Consider the following 15,000-nt stretch of genomic DNA (forward strand, 5'->3'; position numbering starts at 1 on the left):
GGCCTTCTCACCGAGGGTGGGTCACACTCCCCCACACGCCAGCCGCCCCTCCTCGGGCCCGCAGAGGCGCCGAGGGACGCCTGGGGAAGGGAGGGGGCCTGCAGTACGAGGAAACACCTGCGTGCGGCCACCTTGAGCGTCCGCGGTCAGGGCGGGGGCCCGGCCGGTGCGCGCGCGAGCGCGCAACCCCACGAGGCCCCCCCGTCCACCCGCCTCCTTCCTTCCGAGGCAAAGCACCCCCAAAGTCAACCCACACACTACCGGTCGGAGGCAGAACGGCAGCCCCTCGGCGGCCGGCCGGCACACGCGCCACCGGCCCGAACCCACCGCGATCGCTCACACGGCCCGCGCGCACCCGCCAGAGGGGAGCACGGGACGTGCGCTCGCCGGACCAGGCGGACGCCCTTCCCCGCGTGGGAGGGGCGCGTCTCGTCTCCCTCGACCGCCTCGAACCCCACACCGACGAGCTCCCTCAGGACCCACGCGCGGACACCGCGGCGTCGACCGGAGGAGGGGGCGCTGGGGGCGGGAACGACACACCACCGCTCGGCCTCGGGCACCTGAGGGACAACCCGGAGCGCTCCAGGAGCACCGCAAAGGCCCAAGCGGAGCCGACGCTCGCGCACACCCCCCCGAGAGGGCAGCACGACGGGCCGGCGGGACGGCACCCCCCACCGCCGCGGAGGGGGGCCGCCCGCAAGTCCACAACCACTGGAGGCGACAGCGAGGGGTGCCTGCCGCGTCAGAGGACCCCGCCGACCCGCCCCGCGACGCAGAAGGCAGCGGGCGGGACGGCGAGGTCGGGCCGGGCTCCGCACCCCACACGCCTCCCCCACACGCGCCACCCGCAGGCGGGGAGAGGAGAGACGAGGGGACCCCGCGGGGCGGAGCGAGAAGAACGGTCCCGTTCGCCACGAACGTCCGCCCCTCGCCCGTCGCGGCTCGGACCCGGCCCGGGAGAGCACGACGTCACCACATCGATCACGAAGAGCCCCCCGGGAGCGGAGGTCGGCCGGCCGGCCGACGCCCTGCTCCGGGGAAGGGGCGGCGGACAACCCAGCGGAGACGAGAACGCCTGACACGCACGGCACGGAGCCAGCGGGGTGGGGTTGTCGCGGCCGCCCCGGGCGCCCGCAGCGGAGAGCGCACGGGGGCAGGGTGGCCCTCGCCGCCTTCCCCGCCGCCCCCAGGCGGTTCAGAGACCCGGACCCGGGCCGGCACCGGGAGTCGGGACACGCCCGGGCGCGCGAGAGGACAGCAGGCCCGCGGGCCCCAGCAGGCGGCTCAAGCAGGAGCACGGCCGGCTAGCCGGGTCACCGGCAGGCCAGAGCCCCGCACGCATCCGGAGTCCCAACCTCTCCAGCGACAGGTCGCCAGAGGACAGCGTGTCAGCAATAACCCGGTGGCCCAAGATGCAGACTCGGAGTGAAAGATATACCTCCCCCGGGGCCGGGAGGTCGTGTCACCGACCACGCCGCCGGCCCAGGAAACGCGCGACACGGACACCTGTCCCCAAAAACGCCACCATCGCAGCCACACACGGAGCGCCCGGGGCCCTCTGGTCAACCCCGGGACACACGCGGGAGCAGCGCCGGGCCAGGGACGCCCTCCCGGCCGCCCGTGCCACACGCAGGGGGCCGGCCCGTGTCCCCAGAGCGGGAGCCGGAAGCATTTTCGGCCGGCCCCTCCTACGACCGGGACACACGAGGGACCGAAGGCCGGCCAGGCGCGACCTCTCGGGCCGCACGCGCGCTCAGGGAGCGCTCTCCGACTCCGCACGGGGACTCGCCAGAAAGGATCGCGGCAGAGGGACCGCGGCCCGGCCCGGGGACCGCTCCCCGGCACCCGGGGGACGGGGGCAGGACGGTCCCCGGCTCCCCACGGGGACTCGGAAACGAATTCGGCCGCCGCCTCAGACGGCCAGGATGAGCGCGGACGGACCCGCGACCGGGCCGGGAAGGGCGTCCCCAGCCTCCCGCGCCACGCGCGGCGGGTCCCCGCGGGTCGCGGCTCGGGCCTCGGGAGCTGCGGCGCGCTGGTCGACCGGCCCGGGCAGCCCCACGCCCGGCTCGGGCCCAGAAGCGCAGCGACAGCCTCTCCCCCACATAAACCTGCACGCCAGAGCTCTGACTCACAAGCGACGCGCCACAGCTCTGGCGCCACCGGGCCAGCCGGGCTGACGACCGCGGGCTTTCCGGAGCTCTGCACAGCTCACAGCGGGGACGGTCCCCTCCCTCGGCAGCTGCCACCGCAGCTCCGGAAGCCGAGAGCACGATCTAAAAGCGGCCACCAGATGGAGCCCGACGACCGCCGCGAACGTCAGCGAGACAGATCCGGATGGCAGGCAGGGCGGCCCGTGGACCGCAAAAGCGAAACCGTGAGCCGAGAAGCTCTTCCCGAGGCCGAAAACGCAGCCCCTCTGCCCCAACCCCACACACACGGTGCCCAAAACGCGTCTCTGCCTCGACCGCGACAGAGTCAGAAGACAACCCACGGCGCGTGGGTGTTCGGAGATGCATCTCGGAAGCAGGGAGGGAGGGAGGGAGGGAGGGAGGGAGAAAGAACACACAAGGACTCGGTCGCGGGTCGCTGCAGACACACGGAGAGGCAAAATGCATAGGCTCTTCCGGAATCCACGCAGAGACAGACGGGGGGGGGGGTGGGGGGGCGGGGAATGGGGAAAAGAGACAGATGGTGAAAGGGAAGGAGGGAGGGAAGGGAGCAGGGAGGGAGGGAGGGAGGAAGACAATGGAGAAAAGAGAATTTAAAAAACGTCGATACACAGAGAAAACTTTTGAAACACTCCATTTTTAAAAGACAGACGGAAAGGAAAGAAACATGAAAAAGAGAGAAAGAATGAGGAAAGAAACGAAGGAAAGAAGGGAAAAAGAAACAGAGAGGAAAGAAAACAGAAGGAGAGACAGGGAACGAAAGAGAAATAAAGCACGAAGGAGAAAAGATCAGAAAGAGAGAGAGAAGGAAAGGAAGAGAGGAAGAAAAACCTACAGAAGGAGAGAAAGGAAGAAAGGAAGGAAGAAAAACGTAAAGGAGAGGAAGAAAGAAAACAGAGATAAGTACGTACACTTGTTCATTTATAAACATAAATACAACACTTTTCGTACGTAAACGTAAACGTATTTCTCGACGATCGCTTCTCTGTAGAGCGATGTGTATTTATTTGTATCACAGAAACACCTACATCTATCATATAGAAGGATGTTTCTATACAATCGGTACGTGTTTACTACACACGAGAGTAGTAAATGCAAAGATATACGCATTGTCGTTTACATACAAATGTACAAAAATGTTCACATTAATAAACGTCAGTAAATACATGGAAAGGAAAGAAATAAAAAAAACGAAATGAGTCAACAGGCCGGGCACGGTGGCTCACGCCCGTCATCCCAGCACTTCGAGAGGCCGAGGTGGGCGCATCACATGAGGTCGGGAGTCGGAGGCCAGCCTGACCAACACGGAGAGACACGGTGTGCCTACTAAAAACGCAAACATCAGCCAAGCCAGGCGTGGGGGTGCCTCCCTGTAATCCCCGCTAATCAGGAGGCTGAGGCAGGAGAAGCCCTCGAACCCGGGAGGCGGAAGGTGCGGTGAGCCAAGATCGCGCCATTGCACTCTAGCCGTGGAAACAAGAGTGAAACTCTGTCTCAAAAGGACGAAACAGAAAGAAAGAAAGAAAGAAAGAAAGAAAGAAAGACAGAAAGAAAAGACAGAAAGCAAGCAAGCAAGAAAGCAAGCAAGAAAGCAAGCAAGAAAGCAAAAAAGCAGGAAAGAAAGAAAGAAAGAGAAAAGAAAGCAAGAAAGCAAGAAAAAAGAAAGCAAGAAAGAAAGAAAGAAAAAGAAAAGAAAGCAAGAAAGCAAGCAAGAAAGAAAAGAAAGCTAGAAAGAAAACAAAGCAAGAAAGAAAGCAGGAAAGAAAGCAAGAAAGCAAGAAAACAAGAAAGCAAGAAAGCAAGCAAGAAAGAAACAAAAGAAAGAAAGAAAGCAAGAAAACAAGAAAGCACGAAAGCAAGCAAGCAAGCAAGCGAGAGAGCAAGAAAGAAAGAAGCAAAAGACAGAAAGCAAGAAAACAAGAAAGCACGAAAGCAAGCAAGAAAGCAAGAAAACCAGAAAGCAAGAAAGCAAGAAAGCAAGAAAGAAAAAGAAAAGAAAGCAAGAAAGCAAGCAAGAAAGAAAAGAAAGCAAGAAAGAAACAAAAGAAAGAAAGAAAGCAAGAAAACAAGAAAGCACGAAAGCAAGCAAGCAAGCAAGAAAACAAGACAGCACGAAAGCAAGCAAGAAAGCAAGAAAACAAGAAAGCAAGAAAGCAAGAAAGAAAGAAAGAAAAAGAAAAGCAAGCAAGAAAGCAAGCAAGAAAGAAAAGAAAGCAAGAAAGAAACAAAAGAAAGAAAGAAAGCAAGAAAACAAGAAAGCAAGAAAGCACGAAAGCAAGCAAGCAAGCAAGCAAGCAAGAAAGCTAGAAAACAAGACAGCACGAAAGCAAGCAAGCAAGAAACCAAGAAAGAAAAAGAAAGGAAAGCAAGAAAGCAACCAAGCAAGAAAGAAAAGAAAGCAAGAAAGCACGAAACAAGCAAGCAAGAAACCAAGAAAGAAAAAGAAAGGAAAGCAAGAAAGCAAGCAAGCAAGAAAGAAAAGAAAGCAAGAAAGCAAGAAAACAAGCAAGCAAGAAAGCAAGCAAGAAAGAAACAAAAGAAAGAAAGAAAACAAGGAAGCAAGAATGCACGAAAGCAAGCAAGCAAGCAAGCAAGCGAGAGAGAGAGAGAGAGAGAGAGAGAGAGAGGCTGGGCGCTGTGGCTCACGCCTGTCATCCCAGCACTTTGGGAGGCCAAGGCAGGCGGACCACCTGAGGTTGGGAGTTGGAGACCAGCCTGACCAACATGGAAAAACACCGTCTCTACTAAAAGTACAAACATCAGCCAGGCACGGTGGCCCATGCCTGTAATCCCAGCTAATCAGGAGGCCGAGGCAGGAGAATCGCTTGAACCTGGGAGGCGGAGGGTGCGGTGAGCCGAGATCGCGCCATTGCCCTCTAGCCTGGGCAACAAGAGTGAAACTCTGTCTCAAAAAAAAAAAAAAAGGAAGAAGAAGAAGAAAAAAAGAAAGTAATAAGAAAGAAAGAAAGAAAGAAAGAAAGAAAGAAAAGGCAAGGCCAGGCAAGGCCAGGCAAGGCCAGGCAAGGCAAATCTACCTGCTTTCACTACATCTGGGGAGAATCGGGAAAGTCCCCAACAACAACAAGGCCTAAAGTGGAGCTGCCATCTGTCAAACCCGAGCGGAAGAGTCCACGCGGGTTAAAGACACGAAGAAAGACAAGGAAACCATCGACCGAGGAGAAGAACAATCTGGCCCAGCCAGGGTCTGTCTCCTGAGGTTGTCTGGGCAACCAGGGAATGGGACGGAGGGAGGGCGGGCCTCCGAGACTCCGTCTCGAAACAGAAATCATGATAATAAAATAAAAGTAAGTTAAAAAAAAGAAATCACGCATAATTCCTAACGTGTTTGATGCCTCGAAAGGCGAGAGGCGTACGTACGTGGATGTCACGGTGGGGTTGTTTTTTCTTGTTGTTGTTGTTGTTGTTGTTGTTGTTGTTTTTTCTTTTTCCCCGGAAACTCACTTTTTAATTATTTTGTTGCATTTCATTTTCATTTTCATTTTTTTGAGACGGAGTCTCGCTCTGTCGCCCAGGCTGGGGTGCAGTGGCACGATCTCGGCTCACTGCAACCTCCACCTCCCAGGTTCAAGCGATTCTCCTGCCTCAGCTCGGCCTCCCGAGTAGCTGGGATTACAGACAGTACAGCACAGCACGGCGCCCGGCTAATTCTGTGTATTGTGAGTAGAGACGGGGTTTCACCATACTGGCCCTGTTGGTCTGACCGCCTCTTGATCCACCGGCCTTGGCCTCCCAAAGTGAGGGGGTGACAGGCTTGAGCCACCGCGCAGGGCCCATTTATTTTATTGCATTGTATTTATTTATTTTAATTTATGTATTTGTGTATTTATTTATTTATTTATTTATTTTTGAGACGGAGTTTCGCTGTTTTTGCTCAGACTGGAGTGCGATGGCGCAATCTCGGCTCACCGCAACCTCCGCTTCCCAGGTTCAAGCGATTCTCCTGCCTCAGCCTTCCTAGCAGCTGGGATTAGAGGCATGTGCCACCGCGCCCGGCTAGTTTTGTATTTTCAATTGAGACGGGATTTCTCCATGTTGGTCGGGCTTGTCTCCAACTCCCGACTTCAGGTGATGCGTCCACCTCGGCCTCCCAAAGTGATGGGATGACAGGCATGAGCCACCGCACCCGGCCTATTGTATTGTATTGTATTGTATTGTATTGTATTGTATTGTATCCTATCGTATCGTGTGGTATTTTATTGCATTGCAATGGATTGTATTGACTTATTTTATTCAGTTAGTTACTTTTGTGTTATTTTATTTATTTATTTGTTTGTTCGTTTTTGCCTGATCAAAGGTCAATCAGACCCAGTCGTCAAAGTGGCGATTTCCTAGGCAACAAAGGAGGGAGGAACTTGGAGGTGGGGGTGGGGGCGGTGGAGAAGACACAGTTGCCCCAGGCTGTGCGCAGGCGGCCTGGTGCTCCCTTCCTCTGTGAGGCCTCCGTTTTCAGAGTCACAGTGACCGCTAGGTGATGCCCGACGTCTGCCAGTGAGAGTGTCAGCCCGGAATGAATTGGGATCCCCTGGGGAGGGGGTGGGGGGAAGGATGGAGGCTCCCACAGCACAGTGGGTCACCGCGCCCTCCAAAGCGATCCCCACAACTAATCGACCAGGGCTCCTGGGGGGACGCAGCCTAAGTCCCCCACCCATCGGATCATCTGGAACTTCCGTCCAGAGACGAGAGACCGACTGGGAATTCTCTCAGTCAAGGTCCAAACTGAAAAGAATCACTGGCACGGACAGCAGGACTAAGGCCATTTCTAAAAGACTGGTTTCTGTGTTTTGGGTGAATCTGTGTATTTCTGTATCACAAAATGACTGACTTTGAACGTTACGATTTTTCTCCTCCTTACGTGTACGGTCCTGTGATAGACAGACCAGGGGACTCCTCAGCTCAGAGTCCATGAGGCCAGAAGCTGACGCCCCAAATTTCTATTGAGAATGAATTTAAGCACGCCAGCCAAACGCTCTGCCGTGAAACTGTCTGTCGGGAAGACAAGCGGGGGAGGGGGGAAGGGGGGGTCCGGGCGCCGTAGGCTCGCGCCTGTCATCCCCGCACTTTTGGGAGGCCGAGGGCCGGTGGATCCCTCGGCCCAAGCCTTGGCAACACGGTGAAACCTCGTCTCAAAAAAAAAAAAAAAAAAAAATTACAAAAACTAACTGGTTTCATAACCTGGACTCAAAGTTAATAAATAGATAAATAGGCCGGGGGCGGTGGCTCACGCCTGTCATCCCAGCACTTTGGGAGGCCGAGGTGGACGGATCACAGGGTCAGGAGATCGAGACCATCCTGGCTACCACAGTGAAACCCCATCTCTACTCAAAATACAAAAAGTCAGCCAGGCACAGTGGTGGGCGCCTGTAGTCCCTGCTACTTGGGAGGCTGAGGCAGGAGAATGGCGTGAACCCGGGAGGCAGAGCTTGCAGTGAGCCGAAATCGCGCCGCTGCACTCCAGTCTGGGCAACAGAGCGAGAGTCTGTCTCGAAAATAAATAAATAAGTAAATACATAAATCAATAAATGTAAATAAATAAATAAATAGATTAAAATTGAAAACTAAAAAAAAGTAAAATAATTAAAAAAAAAAAAACGTAGCCGGCCGGTCACGATGGCTCACGCCTGTCACCCCAGCACTTTGGGAGGGCGAGGCGGGCAGATCCACTGGGGTCGCCAGTTCGAGACCAGCCTGACCCACATGGAGAAATGCCGTCTCTACTAACAATACAAAATCAGCCGGGTGTGGTGGCCCCTGCCTGTAATCCCAGCTACTCAGGAGGCTGAGGCAGGAGAATCGTTTGAACGCGAGAGGTGGAGGTTGCGGTGAGCCGAGATGGTGCCACTGCACTCCAGCGTGGGCACCAAGAGTGAAACTCCGTCCGAAGGGGAAAAAAAAAAATAAGTGCTGTATTCTGTTATTTTTGCTTCCTACCCTGACAAGAACATAATACAGCTGTTGTCTTTCTGCCTGCCTGCCTGCCTGCCTGCCTGCCTGCCTGCCTGTGGCAGGGCCTCATTCTGTCTTTCGCCCAGACTGGAGCGCAGTGACACAATTATGGCTCACTCACTGCAGCCTCAACCTCCCCAGGGTTAGGCGATTCCTCGAGGGATCCTACGGCCTCGGCCTCCCAAAGTGCTGGGGTTACAGGCGCGAGCCACCAGCACCCGGCCTGAGTTAATACATCTGGTCTCACTACGTCTTAACCACGCACCCACGAAGAACTCAAGTCAAGAGAGAGTCGGCAAGAGACTCTCAGCATTCTCTCCCGAAAGCACGTGTGTCCCGAGCTCCTGTGGTTTCAGGTGGCCGCGCGTAGAGGAGAGATTTCCAATGTTTCCGGAGAGGTGCGAGCCACAGTCACTCGGGGCATCCGAGCACGAGATGGGGTTTCTGACAGCGACTGAAGGGCCAGGAAGGGCCAGAATCTGCCAAGGCCCGCGTTCCAGGGTGGGGCCGATGGAACCCAAGGTAGAGGGAGTCAGCGGTCCGCACAGAGAGAGCTCCAGCCCTAGGCCCCACTGTGCAGACCGAATCAGAAGGAAGAGAGTCCTTCGTCCTACCTGCCACATCCCTCACATCCCCCCACTGAACTTGGGAGTGGATCCGTGTTCTAAACACGAGGTGACTCTCGGTTTGCAATGGATCACAAGGGGCCGGGCTTTCCAGAGTCGGCAGGATAAAGAAGTCATTCTGGCTCGGACTCCCCCATCCCACGGTAAACGGTCGGTAACGGTCGCTGGTGACTTTAAATGAGCCGGGGCTGGCCGGGCCGGAGCCGCTATGGGGGTGGGGGGTGGGGGGGTGGGGGGGCGGTGCCTGAGGCACTGCAGAAAGTGGGCCTGAGCCTCGAGGATGGCGGTGCTGCAGGGACCCGTCCAGGCTGCTATATGGCAAGCACGAAGCCACTATGCCTACCGAGATGCGGTTTTCCTCGCAGAACGCCTCTATGCAGAAGTACACTCAGAAGAAGCCTTGTTTTTACTGGCAACCTCTTCTTACCGCTCAGGAAAGGCCTATAAAACATATAGACTCTGGAAAGGACACAGTTGTACTACACCGCAATGCAAATACCTGCTTGCGAAATGTTGTGTTGATCTCAGCAAGCTTGCAGAAGGGGATCAAATCTTATCGGGTGGAGTGTTTCATAAGCAGAAAAGCCATGATGATATTATTGTTCCTGAGTTTGCTGATTCAGCTCGCTTTCCCCGTCCATCGTTGGGACATGTATATTGCAAGGCAGATCGGCTTACCAAAGGATGAGAATGTGACCAAAAGAGCCTTCGTTGAAATCCTTTCCTCCGGTGTCCCTTTGAATCATGATGTGAAACAGGGGGGAAAAGCCAGATCCTGACCAAACATTTTGATTCACATCTCTAGAGAGCTTTAGCAACTGCCTGTCCAAGTGTTGCGCCAAAACACTGGGACCTCGTCCTAGTTTATGTCACAGACAGCCTGAGACCGTTCTTACGGAAACACCCCAGGACACCGTTGAATTAAACGGATTGAATTGAGAATCTTCCAATTCAAAGTACTCCTTGAATACAGACTCCCCAGTGTCTTCTATCGATTCAGCTGTCCTTTCACCTGATACTGTCCCACTGGGAACAGGAACTTCCATATGATCTAAACAGGTTCAACATAAACCAAAAACTGGTCGAAGTGTATTAGGAGGACCAGCAGCAGTTAGTCCATGAGCCCCAAGTGTTGGCATTTTGCCATTAGAAGCCCCAAGTCCCGGAGACGGATCCTATGGACAAAACTGCACTGGTATTAGACACCTTCTGTCGTTGACGTGCCATCCACCGGAGCCCCTTCAAAAAAGTCTGTTGCCAGAATCGGCCAAACCGGAACACAGTCTGTCTTCTCGCAGAGGGGAAAGAGCCGAAAGGTAACCCCAATTCTTGCAAAAACACAAAGTTCTGGTGCGCCGACAAGGGCAACACCTCAGGTATTGAGCCCCACTATGGCATCTCCCCCAAATGCACCGCCTCGAAGAAATTCACGACTCTTGACTAGTGACAGCTCCACAACCGAGGAGAATAGGAGAAAATTAAAAGGGAAGTTTCCACCTAAAATCCCAAACAGAAAAACAAAAAGTAAAGCTAATAAAGGAGGAATAACTCCACCGAACGTAAGTGATAGCCATGGAAGTGACAAAATTGGACTCTTCCATCATTCCAGAAGGGAAAATAGCCGCAATCGCGCCTCAGATTCAGGCTTTTAATCTACAAAAAGCAGCAGCAGCGGAAGGCTTGATGAGCCTTCCTCGTGAAAGGGGGAAAGGTTATTTAGCTTTGTGTTCTCACCACGGCAAAGAAGCTGTCAGTCAGTATCTTGAGCCATCTAGCTTCTCACCACCGCAATACCGGTTGGGTACCGTGCCAAATTGGAAGGGCCTATTTTAAACTTTCAGAGTCCACGCAAGCTGAAAGAAAATTCTCAGAGGTTAGAAGGATTGAGAATTACAGAGTCGAAGGCATGGAGATCTGCTCTACAACACTTTGGCATCCTCCGAAAGATGTTGCTCTTTCAGTTCTGTCCAAAGACTTCACAGACAGGGATAAAACTTCGCCAGCCAGAGGCCTGGTGTGCTGCAGGGAACTGTTTCGGTCTGCAACGGGAACACGATATTGCGATTCAATTCTTCCAGAGAACTCTCGAAGTGGATCCAAATGATGCTTATGCCTATAGTGCATTAGGGCGTGAGCTTGTCTTCACTGAAGAATTGGACAAAGCATCAGCTTGTTTTCGAAATGCTATCAGGGTCAATCCCAGACATTGTAAGGCATGGTAAGTGGTAATGAAGTGTAAAGACAAAGCCCTATGGATGGTGCCGGTACTCGCTAGTTTTTCTGGTTAGATAGCTCTTTATTGTCACGAATTTGGTTAAAAATACTTAGGGATGGTACATAGTGCTGAATAACTTCTAACTAAGATGTTTCCTTATGAAACGTATGTCTTGAACAAACTCTGAAATGAACTCATGATCCTAGAATACCAGATCCTTATACTCAACAGTTTCAGTCTTCTAGCAAACTTTTGCAGACGCTGTAGTTGTCTTTGGTTCGTGTATGTGTTTCTTTAGTTGTGTGACTTGATTTGTTACTTTTTCTTCGAGCACCGAAGTGGTGATGGGGACAAGGAGCGCTTGGGAGATTGGAAAGGAATAGCATAGTTCACTTATTGGAGAATAGAAAAATAGATGGAAACAACTCACGAGCTGCTGCTTTTTGACAGTGTTCCAGTTTACGGAGTCACTATGAAGAACTTCACGTACCCTTTCATGTAGCGGTCTCTCTGTTTTACTCTTTTGTACTCGTGTATAAGTGGGCACATAGGAAATTACTACCTAGGTCCTATTGTGATCAACTGAATAAGACATGAGAAAGTGTGGTCCTCCCTCTGCCTCAACAGCATACTCACCGTTGACATTGATTGCATTTTTCTGGACTGACTTCATAGTTTAAACGTCAAGAGAAGGCCGGGCGCAGTGGCTCACGCCTGTCATCCCAGCACTTTGGGAGGCCGAGGCGGGCGGGTCACGAGGTCAAGAGATCGAGACCATCCGGGCCAACACGGTGAAACCCCGTCTCTATTAAAAGTATAAAGATTAGCTGGGCGTGGTGGTGGGCACCTGTAGTCCCAGCTACTCGGGAGGCTGAGGCAGGAGAATCGCTTGAACCCGGAGAGGTGGCGGTTGCAGTGAGCCGAGATCACACCATTGCACTCCAGCCTGGGCGACAGAGCGAGACGCCGTCTCAAGAGAAATACATTAAAAAAATAAATACATACATAAGTAAATATCAAGAGAAAGTATAATTCTGAAGTCGTAACCCTGTGGTAGTTATTTTGTCAGATACGGCGGTCTTTGGGGTGACTTATTACAGCAGTGGCGTTCTATCATTTGATTTGCTTCTAAATCTGAAGCATTATATTACGGAAACATTTTTTGATTTGCGAATATGTTGTTCAATGGATCATATCTCATTTTGCTGTAGTAGTTACGTGGCCCGAAAGATGGCCAAAAAGATAGTGCCAGCTACTGCTGACCAACGTCACAATCAACTTGCCAATACTGCCTTCTCTTCCGATGGCTATGTTCTCCGTCCTATTTTAAGAACTCAGTTCTTCATAAGACTTGTGTCGTTTTCGATTTTTTCCCAAGTCTGGTTGATCCTTGTGTTGTGATGTTTTAAAATGTGTATTGTCTGTTCAGCTCTTTTGCAGGAGTCGCATTCCTAAAAAAATCTTAACCCTATCAAAAATTGTGTTTAAAGGAGGATTATTCAGATCGGCCAGCTTTGACTAGGAAGAGTGTAAATGCTGACGTATTTAGGTAGCTCTAAATACTGAGCAACTTTATTCTAACCACAAAATGGATAGCCTTTCTTTTGTCTTCACTTTCGCTATCATTAGCACAGTGTTTAATACCTTTTCTTCATCTATAACACAATTATAATGATATAGGAAGCCACTCAAATAAGGCAGACATGTTGCGTTGCACTTAAAAAAAAGAAGAAGAAGAAGAAGAAGAAGTCTCTCTGTGGCACAGAATGAGGTGTGGTTCGAATCTGGAATCTCCAGTGAAAACCAATGAAAGAGGGTGAAACCCCGTGTCTACTAAAAAAAAAAAAAAAAAAAAAATATGAGCCGGCCATGGTGGCGCTGAGACAGGAGAATCACTTGAACCCAGGAGGCAGAGGTTCCAGTGAGCTGAGATCACGCCGCTGCACTCCAGCCTGGGGGACAGAGCAAGACTCCATCTCAGAAACAAACAAACCCACCAAGCCAGTAAAGGTGTTTAATTCGATGGTGTCAGGCTCAGGTCTCTTGACAGGATACATCCAGCACCCGGGGGGAAACGTCGATGGGTGGGGTGGAATCTATTTTGTGGCCTCAAGGGAGGGTTTGAGAGGTAGTCCCGCAAGCGGTGATGGCCTAAGGAAGCCCCTCCGCCCAAGAAGCGATATTCATTTCTGGCCTGTAGCCACCCAAGAGGGAGAATCGGGCTCTCCACAGACCCCACAACCCCCAACCCACCCCACCCCCACCCCTCCCACCTCGTGAAATGGGCTCTCGCTCCGTCAGGCTCTATTCACACCGTGTGCTTTTGGAACCTCCAGCGTGTGTGCGTGGGTTGCGTGGTGGGGTGGGGCCGGCTGTGGACAGAGGAGGGGATCAAGCGGCGGTGTCCCGCGGGTGCCCGGGACGTGGGACGTGGGGCATGGGTGGGGTGGCCAGAGCCTAGGGAACTCATCGCCGGTCAGGACGTCTCCCCTCCCGGTCCCCTCTCTGACCTACGCTCCACATCTTCGCCGTTCAGTGGGGACCTTGTGGGTGGAAGTCACCATCCCTTTGGACTTTAGCCGATGAAGGCCGGGCTCCCAAGAGTCTCCCCGGAGGCGGGGTCTTGGGCAGGCTCACAAGGATGCTGACGGTGACGGTTGGTGACGGTGATGTACTTCGGAGGCCTCGGGCCAATGCAGAGGTATCCATTTGACCTCGGTGGGACAGGTCAGCTTTGCGGAGTCCCGTGCGTCCTTCCAGAGACTCATCCAGCGCTAGCAAGCATGGTCCCGACGATCCCAGCTCCCAGCAGAGGCACTTTTGTTCACACAGGATCCTGGGCAGGAAAGTTCTCAGCAGGCTTAGGCCTCCTAGCCAAAAAGCCAAAACCACTTCTGGGATTTTTTTCAAAGAGCCAGTGGTTCCACAAGGGGCCGTGGGTAGTTGTGGAAATGGAGAGAAGTGTTTGCACATACATATTTGAGACAGAACGGACAGGGCTCGGTCACAGATCACTTAGGACACGGGCAGATGCACATGGAGAAAACTCTTCCGGCATCCTAGGGGAACAGAGGTACGATTTTTCGAGACAGTCGAGGGAGAAGCCACACCAGATTTTAGGATTGGATCTTTATTCCTATGTAGTTTCTATGAGGTATCCAAGTCCAGAAATCAACTCGCCAGTTCTGTACAGCATTCTGTAGGGAGATCAAATCTGGGATGTCAGAAGTTAAGAATTCGGGCCTTGGTGAGGGATTAGATTAGATGTACTTGAGCTTATTTTGCAAAAAAAGAGAGGGCGGGAGATAGCGAGAGCCAGAGCCAGAGACCGAGACAGACAGACAGACAGAGAGAGAGAGAGAGACAGAGAGACAGAGAGACAGAGACAGAGAGACAGAGACAGAGACAGACAGAGAGAGACAACGATACACAAAGAGGGAAAGACAGAAAAAGAGAGAGAGAGAGACAGATAAAGAGACAGACGGAGAAAGACACAGATGGACAGAGACAGAGAGAAACAGAGACAGGAAGGGAGAGAGACAGGCAGAGAGAGAGAGAGACAAACAGACAGGCAGACAGACAGGCAGAGAAAGAGAGTAAGACAGAAGGCAGACACACACACCCCCCCACACCCCCCCACACACACACAGAGAGAGAGAGAGAGAGAGAGAGAGAGAGAGAGACAGAGACAGACAGAGAGACAGAGAGAAAGAGACAGAGAGAGAAAGACAGAGAGAAACAGACAGAAAGAGAGACACAGACAGAGACAGAGAAACAGCCGACGGGGGGGGGGAGAGAGAGAGAGAGAGAGAGAGAGAGAGACAGAGAGAGACAGACAGACAGACAGGCAGAGAAAGACAGTAAGAGAGAAGACAGACACACAGAGAGAGAGACAGAGAGACAGAGACAGAGAGAAAGAAAGACAAAGACAGAGAGAGAGAGAGAGACAAACAGACAGACAGGGAGAGAGACAGAGAGACTAAGACAGAAGACAGACACAATGAGAGAGACAGAGACAGAGAGA

The sequence above is a fragment of the Pan troglodytes genome, chromosome 17, assembly GCF_028858775.2.
Source record: "Pan troglodytes isolate AG18354 chromosome 17, NHGRI_mPanTro3-v2.0_pri, whole genome shotgun sequence".
Taxonomy (NCBI): domain Eukaryota; kingdom Metazoa; phylum Chordata; class Mammalia; order Primates; family Hominidae; genus Pan; species Pan troglodytes.